Source organism: Lolium rigidum, chromosome 6, assembly GCF_022539505.1.
Source record: "Lolium rigidum isolate FL_2022 chromosome 6, APGP_CSIRO_Lrig_0.1, whole genome shotgun sequence".
Taxonomy (NCBI): domain Eukaryota; kingdom Viridiplantae; phylum Streptophyta; class Magnoliopsida; order Poales; family Poaceae; genus Lolium; species Lolium rigidum.
The window spans coordinates 164,343,919-164,359,554 of NC_061513.1; the positions used below are offsets into that span (position 1 = coordinate 164,343,919).

The window sequence follows — 15,636 nt, forward strand, 5'->3', positions numbered from 1 at the left end:
GTAAATAGATAGAGATGTCTTCTAGTAGAAGTTAGTCTTTGAGAGCTAAGCAGAGAACCGTATTGTTTCCATGTAAAACAGAAGTACAAAGCACAGCAAGGACCTTACAGACACACAAAAAAAAACATGATTTTTTACACAGTTAACAAAGATGAAGCAAGACATGATTCTTTCAAACAACTTATACCTTCGCAAGTAGTGTCTTCTCAGTTCCTGGAGCACCCGTTAAATGTATTCCCTACTTCTCGAAGAAAAAAACACATTATTGAATATCAAGGTCTATAGCTATTGAGTCAGACATTCAATACAAAGATGCCTTGAGCCTGCAAACATGTATCTAGCTCCATAAGCAAGGTACATAGCAGATCAAAAATTTATCTTGCAGATTGATATAGAACAAATTACCTTTGTAGGGTTTCCCAGATACTCGAGAATGACGACAAGGCGAGTGAACTTTGTATCTAGCTCCATAAGCAAGATAACTTTCCACCAAGGCGGGTGAACTTTGTAGGATTTCCCAGATACTCGACAACCTCCTCAAGTTCTTATTTGCATCATCACAGCCTTTGACATCTTTAAATGTCTTGACATTCTGCAAATAAAACAGCATAAAGAGACCATTTGGAATATACATATGTTAACTCTTTTTCTGCACTGAGTACTTGAACCATTGCATACAAAGAGCGTAAATAAGGCATACACCACAAAAAGGTAACACGAAATGCACTCAGTAGTTGTATTTCTGCATAACCGACGGTAGATCAAGATATCATAGTTAGATAATTTGTGTAAAAAAACAAAACAGACAAATATTGGAAAATATGAAGATCATTAGACCACCCAAATTTCTAGAGAACCATTTGAATCAAAGAGGCCCTAAACTATGTCCAATCCACTTCACTCACCTAAATTCCTAGGAAAGCAGCTTAATCATAGAAGCCATAAACTATGTTGAATCCAAATCACTCCCAAATTCCTAGGAAAGCCATATTAATCAGAGGCGTTAAACTATGCTCAATCCACTTCACTCACAGGGCAGTGGACGCATGCACCAAGGATTGTACAGTGTATTAATATTGTGTGTCATTACAGCTTTTAATGGATACAGAGAAACAAAATGATTCACATGCATTCCAAGGAGCTCTGCTGCCTCATCACCTATTCATATATATGTGACAAATGTAACAACAATGCTGTGTGGGGAAAATCCATCCTGTATGTAACTGCTGCGATATACCCTATCATACAATGTTCCCCAGGTGTTGCAACAACAAAGGGAACCAACCACAGAAGGCAACAAAACTCAGTCAATAAACCCAAAGAGGCAATTATTATAGACTACAAAATTACAATCACCAGCTTTAGCTCTCCCTTCCTAATGTCCACCGAGAGCACCGCCAATCATTCTGTGTATAGCTCCACGAAAAACGCTGGAAAGTCAGCCTTCACAGATCCCATTTTTCTATTCAGATAACTTGATCAGGCGGCAGCGAGTGGTACCATGGCCGGTCGCTCAGCAGTTTGACCCTCATGTGCCGGACTACTCAGTTTGCCTTTCCCCGCTGCGGCGTCAATTTCATTGTCAGGGAAGACTTCTAACTGCAGCGATGGCACGATCTTGTTAACTTGAATCCAAGTTGCTTCCCACAAAGTGCTCTCTCCGCTAGCAATTGTTTTTGACAGGATACCATTTGCTTTCATCACCAGCAGTATGTTCTTGAGTAGCTCGGGGATCGCCTCATGTAGCTTCTCAGTCCTCCGACCCCTCAGCTTGACTTTCATGAATTTCTCTACCATGTCGAGGACTTCCAACCACAGCTTAACAAAACTGCTCTGTGCAGACAGGTCTTTAAGTGACTGCAAGAATACCTTGCATAACAGTTTTACGGCATGCAAGAGGGAGACCTCCATGTTCCTGAAGTCCTTTGGTGAGTAGGTCTGGGCAATCTCCAATAACTCATCAAGCAACTGGAAGATGATGTCAAAGGACATCAGCCACGTGGAAGACGAAATTGATATTCCATCAACTACTAAGCATCTCTGCAAACATAACAGCGTGTGGTTCCTCACTTCCTCCCTCTGATCGGTGCACATCTTCCTTAATGCCTGCACTAGCCGCAACCACATCTCGGCAATTCCTTCCAGTATCCTGTCTGCATCGCCACCAGCTTCCTTGACCTCGCGCGACCAGCGTGTAAGGCAATTTACTGAGTCAGCCATAAGATTCAGAGCATGGACAGATCTTTCTGCAGACCCGAGCCGAGATTCTGCAAACTGCCTTGACGCCTCCACTGAAACGATAAAGTTGGCAGGTGAGAGGTGTGCCCCTCAGACATGATGAAAACCAGAGCTTCGAAGCCGGCATCAGAAGCATCTGGATGGCGAGCGGTGACGCATAGCAAGGAAATTATAGTCCGCCAACCCGTCTGGGATTTGATATGGGTTGCATTGGCCTTCACAAGCCTTGTGACCTCCAATGTGATGTTCTCACAGTAAGCATCAGCTACACGCGCATCAAGTTTCAAAATTAGCTGCAGCGACTTCAGTAAATCATCTACCAGATTCTCTTTATAAGGAAGCAACCTCTGGCAGATGTGCAGGAGACCAAAAACAGCCTTCTCCACTAGATTGCAGGGCATCACTGTGGACTGGACAATATGAGTTATGTGCTCATAAACACCCTGCCACAAAAGCACAATCCTGTCTCTGTTGTTTAATGTGACAGTGATTAGTAGCTCTAAGCAGAACACTGCTGTGCCTTCATCATCAAGCGAGCTGCTAATCCTCTGAGGTCGGCCTGCTGCCTGAATGAGGGCTCTTGCTAGATTTGAGAGCGAGTCGGCTTGTAAGAATTTGCTCTCAGTGAAGATGGTACCTATTTGACACTTTCTCACAGTCTCCAAAGCATTCCTCTGAGCTGCCAGTTCCTCCTCAGTTGGCTGGGACCTTGGTTCTTCAGCATCCATGTAAAGTAGCTGGCTAAACCTCCCCATCAGCCCATATGTTTTTTTAGGAGCGTTGATCGGTAAAACATGAGGTGCAACTGTAGACGAACCAAGCTTGCTGGGCATGGAATCTGAAGAGGATTCCTGACCATCACCTGTATCACCAGTGAGGCGACTGGGAAGAAGGCCTATCTTGTGCAATCTTAAAATGCAATCTACTATATTCCTCCATCCGCTTCGTATATGATCACCATAAGTAGTTGCAATAGTGAAAACAGCCTCTGTTGCCATTCTAGCCTTGGTATCTACTCCAAAAGCTATTACAGGATCGTCAGTATAAGAATTGTTCAGCAAAGTGGTGAACTTACATAGCGCCACGACAAGATCATTCAATACATCATCAAGGTGATAGAATGCAGCCAGCTTTGCTACTGACAGGAAACCGTCAATGCATCCTGTAAGAACCTCATCATGCTCAACATTATCAAAAACCACAGAGATGGCAGCAACTGATGGTCCAGCCATGATAGGGAACATGTCATTATCAAGAAAAGGGTAGGAGTCACAAGCAATGTATGATGATGTCCTCTTTGACTTCCACATAAGATCAACCCAGCGGCTATAAGACATCTCAGAGCATCCAGCTCCTTGCTCGGGAATGGTTTTGATTTCATTCCGACATATAGAATAAAACAGCTCTGACAAGAACTCCCGCGGAAGATCAGTCCCGCCATTGATACGGCGATTGTTCCTGATAAAGTCTTCTTCAGTCATCTTCTTCTTAACCCTTACATTGTGCTGATCTGTGTTGAGCATGATTACTGAATATGACAGCACCAGGGCGGCATCCCTGTTGACAAACATGTGTGGTGACTGTTCATAATACCTCTCAGAGAAGGCCTCCAGAATCCGCTGTATCTTTTGTGACTCGCCAGGCAGCCGGAAAGTTTCCAAGAAGAGCCTTAGAGCAGCATCCAAGTTCATCTCCTCGAAGTCAAAGGTTTTAGCGAATTCGTGAAGTACCAGAATAGAGAACTCATCATGATTCCCCAGGTACTCCCCAAGAAGGTTCTTGTCCAGTCCAGGTGTGTACCGAAAGAACAGAGCAACACTGCATGGATCAAGTTTATCAGGCAATAGGTGCAAACCTTGCAGGTACTCAAAGCCCTTCTTTTTGTCCCTATTGAAATGTTCAACACCAACCATTAGCTTTATCTTGATGCTTTTTTGCTGGTGAACAAATCTAACCCATTGATCAGGATCATTGCTGCTCTCGCACTTCAACTGCCAAAAAGGAAAATATTCACTTATTTCTGGCACTGTTTGCTCATGATGCTGATGTGCATGATCAGTCCTCTCTGCTATCGCCTGAATGACAGCAACCAAACCATCCAATGCAAGCACATTCAAGGCAGACAATGGACTGTTTACAGGGAATGCACTTTTAGACAGAAGATTAGCTAGGTCTTCAAAAACATTAGAACACTGTAGATCACAGTCCATGTTAGCATACATCTCCGCCATAAACTCTTTCTGCCGACAGAAATCTACTAGAGCCTCTAGTGCAACTTCCTGCTGCTGATAACTAGCCCCATATCTACCTTGGGCTAATCTTAGGATCACACAAGAGAAGAAAGCCTCAACTTGCAGCTTAAGTTCCTGGCGTAGATGGTAGAAGAGAGTAAAAACGGTACTGCACACTGTCGACAGAATCAAGGGGCTCATTGACAACCCAAACAGCATCAGATTGCGGAACAGTTCATCCTGTACAAAAGCCAGCAACTTTGAATGCCTGTGGATGGACGAAGCCGACAGTTCAATAGCAGAGTTTATCAACCCCAGAGCAAAGAGTGGCACGTCCTCGTCAAAATCAATAGGGTTCATCCTCTGGCTCACATCCATGTCTTCCGCAATGTTCAAGAGGGAACACAAGAACTGCAATATCTCCACCATGCAAGGAACCCCAAGCGGCTCCATCATGGCCTTATCTTGCACGACACCAAGTTCAGCTCCCACCTCGTCCCCGGAGCTATCCAAACAAACATAGTCACTCTTCCCATTGCTCAGCTCCGCAGCATCCAAATCTTGGTTCTTGCTAAACTGCAGAACAAATGCTACCACCACATTAATATGTCATCAAACTTGGCATTACACCGAAATGCTTTTTTTAGACTAACATGGTACATAGTGTATAAGTTATCTGTTTTGAAAGCGCACAGTTGCAGTTTGGCATACTACCTGGCACACCCAAAATTATCAGTAATAAGCATACAACCCATAAATAAACATGCTTGTGGCTCTTGAAAAGTTGAAATAAAGTGAGGTGTGTGTGTGTGTCTGTTAATGTGTGGCAGCTACACATTACTATGTAGCCGTAGCCTTCACAGGTTTGTCATCTAATCATGTGATCATGGAATAAAAATGTGCTAGAAGCCTAGAAAACATGATTATGTGATGCAGGAAAGTCTACTTAGAGTTCGATGTTCATCGGATCGGATCCCTTTGTGTTGGTTTGTTAAGATTGCAACCAACCAGCTTAGTTTAATCATTCTCGATGCAAGGAAATGACAGACATAGTACATGGTACCAGTAGATTATGGTTTACACTCTTTTGATCTAGTGTACAGAAGAAACTAGTGGTGTGAAGTAATCATAAGTTTGCTAAAATTGACTATGTTACACTAAATAGGTAGCAAGAAACAGCAGAGTGGAACCTTGAGAGGCAAAACCCCACCTGGTCATTGGCGATCGCGGTGACATCAACGTCCGCAAGGCGGGCGAAGATGCAGCGGATGACCTCCTGCATGGTCTGCCTGGAGACGCGCTGCAGGAGCTCCCCCTTGGTGCCGGCCTGCTGCACGACGCGGAAGCAGGTGCTGACGATGGCGCATACGTGGCGGTTGGCGATGGCCGGGGCGGCGCGGCCGCGCACGCAGGCGAGCAGCACCTGCAGGACCCTGGCGAGGACGGCCTCCTCGGAGGCCGGGTCGGTGACCTCGAAGCGGCAGCCCGTGACGGCCTCGACGACGGCGCCCATGGCGTCGGCGACGCCCGGGCCGGGCGCGACGAGGTCGAGGGAGAGGATCTTGTGCAGGGAGGAGAGCGCGGCGCCCGTGATGGGCGCGCCGGTCTCGTCGGAGCGGACGACGTCGAGGAAGGGGCGGAGGTAGAGGAGCGGGTCGGCGGCGGCGGGCCAGCGGGTGCCCCAGGAGGCGGCGCGGCGGCGGAGGGACTTGAGCCCGGCGATGAGCGGGTGGTCGAGGTACTCGTCGCCGGCGCCGCCGTCGCCGTCGTCCCCGCCGTAGCGGACCCCTGCCCAGCGCACGTTGCGGCGCATGACGGCCAGCACCGTGGCCACCTCCGACGCCACCACGCACGCCATCGCCACCCCCGACGACGGCGACGCTGCACTGAGGCCGCCCATGGAGGCGGGGCGTGGGCGCGGCGAGGCTAGGAGGGCATTCGCGAGTGGAATTGGGATCTGATCTTGCGCGAGAATGAGCGAGATGTGGTTTTGGTTTGGTCTTCGGTTCGGTGTACCCCTACAGCGGAAGCAATGCACTATGGGTTTGGTCGATCTCAAACTGAACTGCTGCTGACACTGCTGTACTTTCAACGAAACTTGTGACAGACTACTCTCACCAAAATTTGTGGAGACCAAATTTGGCCGAAATTGTTAACCAACCGCGGGTACGTCCTTTGGCTTGCATCAGGTTGGACCGGGAAATCGGTAGTGGCCATTTTCCTAGGTTGGCGGCTGGCTCTGCTGCAGGCTGCCAAAATGAAACAACCCCGATGAGCAAATCAACCAGAAATCCCAGTTCACACCTGTCAGTTATGTATAGCTTCAGAACTTCAGACAGCTGTTCAAGATGACTGTGGAAGAACTAGGGCAGAAGTTGTTAAGTAAAGTCTAGTACTCAAGGTTAATAATAGATGAAAACAAAGTAGAAAGCCTATTTGAACCCAAAAAAAATCTGCCACTACTGACGTGAAGTTAAACCAGGCAGACATAACATACTTCAACTCTTCAACCTTTTTTTTATTTTAACTCTTCAACCCTTAACTTCGTAGAAATGGTTGCAACCAAGATGCCATCATTACTACTAACATAAAGGAAAACCACCGTAAAAGAAAAACACATAGGACAACTGCTCCAACCATAAAAGATATACTCCAAAACGATAATGGCATGTGCAAGTAGAACAAAAGGATGTGTATTTCTTGGCATCATGTCTTGTGATCTCCTTTTTCTATTATTAACAATGCATCAAAATGACTAGCTGAAGATTGATCTGCCGTTCGTTCGCAATGAAGGAACGGAATAAAACTCGTATTTTTTTCGAAAATTGGCACTTTATTACTTTAAGCAATAGATCTGGCCTCTGCATAGCTAGGATGCACACAGCCGTACAAATATCTGTTACAAAACACCAAACCATCCGACGACAAAAATTTAAAGTTCTCGATAAAAAAAAACTAGCTAGTTGGATCCAGGCAGTGGCGAAGCCAGGAATGGAGGAAGAGGGGTGCTCAGCATGTTGCATGCTGCAAAATTCGATATTTGGCAAGCCAAACACACCAAATTGTTCGCTAGTAATCAACCAAAATTCACCCAAAAAAAAATTGACACCAAAAGATAAATAGTGTGTAGCTAGTAGAGAACCAAAATTAGAAAAAGAACAGTTTTGTTTTGCAGGTACATACACAAAAATTAAATTGTGGAATACCATCATACTACCGTCTAGATTTTTTAGATAAAATTTAAGAAATCAAGCATTCATTCACTGGTTTTGTTCGTACTTTACACATACGGTCATGGTGGTAGAACGAGAAAGGCAGGAAGCAGTACACGCTTTACCGCAACAAGGGAGCAATATACGACTACACGAGGTGGATAGAAGATCGATCGCTCACTGTGGCAGAGCTCGAGCAGGCTTGCGGGACGAGTATAAGCTTTTTTCACGCACGGGCTTACTGTTTTTGTACGGTCAAGCTTCAGTTTCTAGGCGGAATACATGATATCTATTGTGTTGGCTGACTTACTGGACCAGTACTGCTGCAGCCCGGGTAGCACCGGCCGCAGCTCCGCATGGATCAAGGCGAAGATCATGCTGCCACCCATATTGGAAAAAAAAAATCTCTCGCCGTATTTTCTAACCGTGAAGATCCACCTCGATAAAGAGGTCTCGATGCTCCATCCACTGAAGAGGCACCCATGAGCGAAGCGTAGCTGTGCACCAATATATGACCTGCATAAGAGAGGAAGAAATATTATTCAAAATCTTGTCATTTCTACATAGCCAGAGCAACCAAATAATGGTAATCTCTCCCATCCTAATAAGACACTTAAACCTAACAGCCACACCATTGAGCCAATTGCCAAATATATTGGCAACACTACGCGGTAGGTATAAGATAGACCCTATTTGGACAGCTGATCCTATAGACCTCGCAAACTTATACTGAAAGAACAAGTGTTTAATAGTCTCGTCTTGGTGACAGAAAACACACTTTTACTTCCGCGTTTGGCAAGATTATCTTTAGTGAGGATGATCCCATGACGAAGATATCATGCAAACACTTTTGTTTTTAGCGGTATCTTCATCTTCTAAATTTTAGAATTATTATCGACTGGAAACTCGTATAGCAACACTAAACTGTACTCCCATGAATCAAGTCCCCCACTGATACTAGACCTATTATGGGTTGTGTCATGCATGTCATATTGAACATTTAGAAACAAATGAGTTGTCTTTCTCTCCCGGGCGTAAGCACCGGTGTGTCCGCGACGCGCTTAGGAACGGGGCATGGGAGAAGGATCCGTCGCTGCGGCCTTGTTAGATTCTTTCGTCACGCTCCACGCCTTGATGGCTCTTGCGCAGCTCTCTCCAGATGTGGGTGATAAGTTTACTTGGAAGTTCTCTAGCAATGGCATCTATTCGGCGTATCGCCATCAGTTTGCGGGTGTGGTAGATTTCCCTTTCGCCCCCCTCGTCTGGAAACCAGGGGCCACGCCACGATGCCATTTTTCGCTTGGCTTTTTTTCTAGAACCGTTTGATGACGGTCAACAGGTTACTTACTCGGGAGTGGCCCAATGGCTACATTTGCCCCTTTGCATGCGAAACTTGGAAACTAGCTTGCATCTCTTCATCGGCTGCCTGGCAGCCTGCACTCGCGTTGGATATGGAAACGGGTGGTGGCTTATCTCAGGATAACACAACACATCCAGCAGTAACACATGGTTGCTTAGCGGTACACCATGAATTCATCCAAGTAACTTGCTGAGAATAAAGCAATGGTCCTACTAACTATTCATGCTCTCTCTTTGTTCCCAGATGCCTATGGATTTAGCTATATTATCACGCTCTTAATATAGCAACATCAAAAATCAAAAATAGGCCGGTTCTTGAGCCATCGGTGTTCCATGATGAATGCATGCAAGGCTTGACGGTCATCCACCGGCGGCGTTGGTCGCCGGCGTTCGGCAAGAAAGTACTTGATCCGTAATTATCGCAAAATTCAAAACTTGCATGTTCGGGCCTGACAAGATCTTGGGCCGATGGCAATGTGGTTGTGGCTCGTCGGGGCCCAGCTACAATTGTACATCATGCTATCGAGGCCACGAAACAATCCCGACCCAACGAAAAACGATTTTAGCGAGTTGAGATTGGGGGAGCCGTCGTTGGACGTGCTTTTCGCAGATTGGTAGGGTTCACGTGGAAACGACTTGAGACTGGGGCGCCGACAGCACAGCGGCGGCTAGTTAGTCCCACGATGAACGGAGATGATGGCCAGAATTTTAACCCGGGCCGCGGCGGTTTCAATCATGGCCGTGGTGGTTTTCAATCGCGCGGTGGGTATGGCGGCGCCGGGCGCGTTGCGTATGCTGGGCGAGGATGACAGGGTCAGCGAGGCCGTGGCGGACAGGGTGCAGGTACTGGCCAAGGTTTTGGTGGAGGCCGTGGTGGTCAGGCGGGCGGCGGCATGAACTCCTTTGGGAGGAACTTCGTGCGCGGCGAGGCTAGTGGGGCAGCCGGTATGAACAACGGACAGGGTTTCAACGATGACAATTGGGGTGCTGGCCCTTTCAATTATCAGAGGGGACATAGGTATGGCTATGGTGCGAATCAGTGATGGAGCAACGGTAACAATGGTGGTCGTGGTGACTTTCAGAATCGCTTCGGTTCTAACCCACATGGAGGGGTGGCACGGGGTGGCATTGATGCCAATTTGCTACAACAAACAGTACATGCAGTGGTAGCTGCAGTGACAACGGCGCAGAAGGTGCTAGAGGCTGCTGGGGCGTCACAGATGCAAGCTACAGTACCGACTGAGATTGGGGTTGCAAGCTGAGATGCAGTGGTGTCGGTTGTAGTGCCCACTGTAGTGTACAACAACAAGGGATGGTCGCAAGGCAGGAGGGTACTGATCCTCAGATCATAGCAGCAAAGGGGAAAGAGGATGAAGGGCCGGGTCCTTCAAAAAAGAAAAAATAGGAGAAGATGGGTTGTTTCATGTGCAAGCAACCTGGACATTACATCGATGATTGTCCTACGCCCTATTGTGACTATGTGAGTCTGTTAATCATCCAACCTCTGCTTGTCATCTTTTACATGCTCATAAACCCACTGCAATATTACATGGTTATGCCAATGAAGCTCTAATGTTTTTTGAGCTCCCTTGTGGGGCTTTTAAAGCCAAAGTGGAGAATCCTAAGTTGGCTAAGGTTACTGTTGACGGTGATGCCATGACTATCCCAGAAATTATTGAACAGTTGAAGAAAATTGTACCACATGAGAAATTTAATTGGGAGGTGTTTCACTTTAAAGACAATATTTTTAGAGTCAAGTTACCTAGCAAGCAGGAGGTTCAGAGGTTGAAGAACTTTGGTACTTACATCTGTACATATAGGTAATCTTGTCTCTCATTTGATCTTTGGTCAGCTTTGGAGGATCCTCTTTATATGTTGCCAGAGGTTTGGGTCAGAGTCTCAGGTTTGCCTTCTGATATGAGAGCAGATTATTTATCCCTATGTGGGGTAGGAACTCTGTTTGGGAAAACCTTGGATGTGGATATGGCATATACTCGCAAGAACAAGGTGCTTCGGATCAAAATTGGATGCTTGGATAGTAGACTAATTCTTGCTGATATTGGTGTGTTCATTAGGAGGGGGTTCTTCAAGCTGAAATTTGAAGTGGAGAATAGTCATGGGTCGCAAGAACTAAATATGGTGGATGTTAACAATGGCAATGATGGCAATGGTGATGCTAAGGATGGTGAAGGAAATAATGGTGGTGCTAATGCTATGGACATGGACCCTAAGAGAAGTGAGGTAGATGCTACATCAAATAACAATGTGAATGGTGGGTCAAATGGGACTAATGGAGGAGATGGGATGCAAGAGCAAATTGAGATTTTTGAAGTAATTCAAATTGGATCAATGAGTGTCAAGCTTACTCCTTCAGGTAGTTCTTCTTTTGATCCAAATTTGAGCAAAAATTATCCACCTTTTAGTTCTTTATGCCATGTTGAAAATCTGTTAGAAAATGACAAAGAGTTCACTGATTTTCATACAGATTTGATACATAGGGGATCTGTATTGGGATTGTCAACATCCGGATTTTTAAGTCCAGATGCCTATTATGCCGTTCATCGCAATCCCAGGAATATTGTTGTTGCGAGACATAACAGTTGATATCATAAGTCATCATTGATTACAACCCATAATCGTCTTACAAAAGTAGATCACATGATCCAAATATTACAACAATAGTTGATCTATTGATCAACAAACAACACAAGTAGCGGAAGCGTAATAGAGGGGACTATCTAGTCCATAGGCCAACGCTTGACGTCAAGAGTAGTCCTAGTTGTCGTAGACGTCCTGCTGTCCATCATCTTGATACTGCTGCTCTTAAAGTACTCGCAAACTAATACTAGTGTAAGTACTTATCAATTTTATTCAAGGGGTGCTAAGCTCTAGGTTTATTTGCATAAAGCCAATTTTAGTTCATAAACATTTTAGTAAAAGACTCTTCAATTGCTAACTAACTCAAGTGGGAACATTGGTGTCATTCCCACAACTCAGTTGTGATTCAATTCAAGTCACCTTTCAAGTTCTCAATCTTTTCAAAAAAATATCTGACAATGGTACAGTATGGCCTTTCCAACCGTCCGTAACCGTGGACACGGCTATTCGAATAGATTTACACTCTGCAGAGGTTGCACACTTGTGCCACAACATTTGATTACATCCGTCAGGGATAACCCTAAATCATCGTAACTCAGTACGCGGATCATCAACCATAACCTTTCACTTACATATCCTAGTATAGGCACCTCTCCCCATAAGCTTGGCCTCCCAGTGAAGACAAACCGTCAGCCTGGGAACTGCACGGGGCTTGGGCCAGACATTCACCTCATTTCACGTCATTTCACATCAGTTCACTTTCAACGGAGGCAGCCTCGGCATAACCCCTATGACGCTTGTTTAGAGGTGATACGTCTCAAACGTATCTATAATTTCTTATGTTCCATGCTAGTTATATGTCAATACTCACATGTTTTATATACACTTTATATCATTTTGATGCATTTTCCGGCACTAACCTATTAACAAGATGCCGAAGTGCTAGTTCCTGTTTTCTGCTGTTTTTGGTTTCAGAAATCCTACACAGGAAATATTCTCGGAATTGGACGAAACAAAAGCCCACGGTCTTATTTTCCACGGAGCCTTCCAGAAGTCCGAAGAGGAAACGAAGAAGAGCCGAGGTGGCCCCACACAATCTGGCGGCGCGGCCAAGGAGGGGGGCGCGCCGCCCTAGGGTGTGGGCCCCTTGAGCCTCTCCCGACTCTGCCCCTTCGCCAATATATTCTCTCCGTCGCGAAAACCCTATCACCGAGAGCCATGATACGAGAAAACATACTGTGACGCCGCCGCCGCCAATCCCATCTCGGGGGATTCAGGAGATCGCCTCCGGCACCCTGCCGGAGAGGGGAATCATCGCCGGAGGGCTCTACATCACCATGCCCGCCTCCGGACTGATGCGTGAGTAGTTCATCCTTGGACTATGGGTCCATAGTAGTAGCTAGATGGTTGCCTTCTCCTCTTGTGCTATCATGTTTAGATCTTGTGAGCTGCCTATCATGATCAAGATCGTCTATTTGTAATGCTACATGTTGCGTTTGTTGGGATCCGATGAATATTGAATACTATGTCAAGTTGATTACCAATCTATCTGATACGTCTCCAACGTATCCATAATTTCTGATGTTCCATGCTTGTTTTATGACAATACTTACATGTTTTGCTTGCACTTTATAATGTTTTTATGCGTTTTCCGGAACTAACCTATTAACAAGATGCCACAGGTGCCAGTCCTCGTTTTCTCGCCGTTTTTGGTTCCAGAAAGGCTGTTCGGGCAATATTCTCGGAATTGGACGAAATCAACGCCAAACCTCCTATTTTTCCGGAAGCATCCAGAACACCGAAGAAGAGTCGGAGAGGGGCCAGAGGGCCACCACACCCTAAGGCGGCGCGGCCTAGCCTGGGCCCGCGCCAGCCTAGGGTGAGGCGCCCCCAGGTGCCCCCTTGCGCCGCCTCTTCACCTATAAAACCCCTTTCGACCTAAAAACGCAGTACCACTGGACGAAACTCCAGAAAGACTCCAGGGGCGCCGCCGCCATCGCGAAACTCCAATTCGGGGGACAGAAGTCTTTGTTCCGGCACTCTCCGCGGACGGGAAGTGCCCCTGAAGCCATCTCCATCAACGCCACCGCCTCCATCATGCTCCGTGAGTAGTCCCCCCATGGACTACTGGGTTCTAGCCGTAGCTAGTTGGTATTCTCTCCCCCATGTACTTCAATACAATGATCTCATGAGCTGCCTTACATGATTGAGATTCATCTCGATGTAATCGGTGTTGTGTTTGTCGGGATCCGATGGATTGTTACGTTATGATTGTCTATCTACAAAGTTTGTGAAGTTATTGTTGCTGCAATCTTGTTATGCTTAATGCTTGTCACTAGGGCCCGAGTGGCATGATCTTAGATTTAAGCTCTATACTTATTGCTTAGATTGTATCTACAAGTTGTATGCACATGTCTATGTCCGGAACCAAAGGCCCCAAAGTGACAGAATTGGGACAACTCGGAGGGAAAGGCTTAGATATGAGGATCACATGTTTTCACCGAGTGTTAATGCTTTGCTCCGGTGCTCTATTAAAAGGAGTACCTTAATATCCAAGTAGATTCCCTAGAGGCCCGGCCGCCACCTGGCTGGTAGGACAAAAGATGTTGTACAAGTTTCTCATTGCGAGCACGTATGACTATATATGGAAAACATGCCTACATGATTAATGATCTTGATATTCTGTCTTAATGCTATTTCAATCCTATCAATTGCCCGACTGTAATTTGTTCACCCAACACTTGTTATTGGAGAGTTGCCACTAGTGTAGATAGCTAGGAACCCCGGTCCATCTTTCATCATTATATACTCGTTCTACATGTCATTGGAAGTAGTATCAACTCGTCTTCGGTGCCATTGCTCTCATATTACTATTATTGCTCGCTGTATTCATTGTTACTATTGCTCTCATATCACTTCTACTTGCACATCACCTCTCGTTGCTAGTGCTTTTCCGGTGCAGACTGAATTGACAACTCAGTTGTTAAGGCTTATAAGTATTCTTTACCTCCCCTTGTGTCGAATCAATAAATTTGGGTTTTACTTCCCGCGAAGATTGTTGCGATCCCCTATACTTGTGGGTTATCACTATCATATATGTGTTGTTTATGTTCTTGCATGCTCTCCGTTGCTAGTAGAGGCTCTGGCCAAGTTGATACTTGTGACTCCAAGAGGGAGTATTTATGCTCGATAGTGGGTTCATGCCTCCATTGAATCTGGGACAGTGATACAAAGTTCTAATGTTGTGGATGTGTTGTTGCCACTAGGGATAAAACATCAATGCTTTGTATAAGGATATTTGTATTGATTACATTATGCACCATACTTAATGCAATTGTCTGTTGTTTGCAACTTAATACTGGAAGGGGTGCGGATGCTAACCCGAAGGTGGACTTTTTAGGCATAGATGCATGCTGGATAGCGGTCTATGTTCTTTGTCGTAATGCCCTAATTAAATCTTATAGTAGTCATCATGATATATGTATGTGCATCTCTATTTGCCAATTGCCCAACTGTAATTTGTTCACCCAACATGCTATTTATCTTATTGGAGAGACACCACTAGTGAACTGTGGACCCCGGTCCATTCTTTTACATCTGAAATACAATCAACTACAATCTCTGTTCTCTGTTGTTCTTCACAAGCAAACATCATTCTCCACACCATACGTTTAATCCTTTGTTTACAGCAAGCCGGTGAGATTGACAACCTCACTGTTAAGTTGGGGCAAAGTATTTTGATTGTGTTGTGCAGATTCCACGTTGGCGCCGGAATCCCTGGTGTTGCGCCGCACTACACTCCTTCACCAACAACCTTCACGTGGCCTTCATCTCCTAATGGTTCGATAACCTTGGTTTCTTTCTGAGGAAAAACTTGCTGTTGTACGCATCATACCTTCCTCTTGGGGTTTCCAACGGACGTGTGCTTCATGCGTTATCAAGAGGGAACCCATACTAAGATGCATAAACTTCCAGTTAAGCCCTACCCATAATCAGGT

At 45.7% G+C, this 15,636-nt stretch overlaps 1 pseudogene; it reads right to left on the bottom strand.

Moving 5' to 3' along the window:
* Positions 1-1,121: 1,121 nt before the first annotated feature.
* Positions 1,122-6,342, bottom strand: LOC124660636 (annotated as a pseudogene).
* Positions 6,343-15,636: the final 9,294 nt, after the last annotated feature.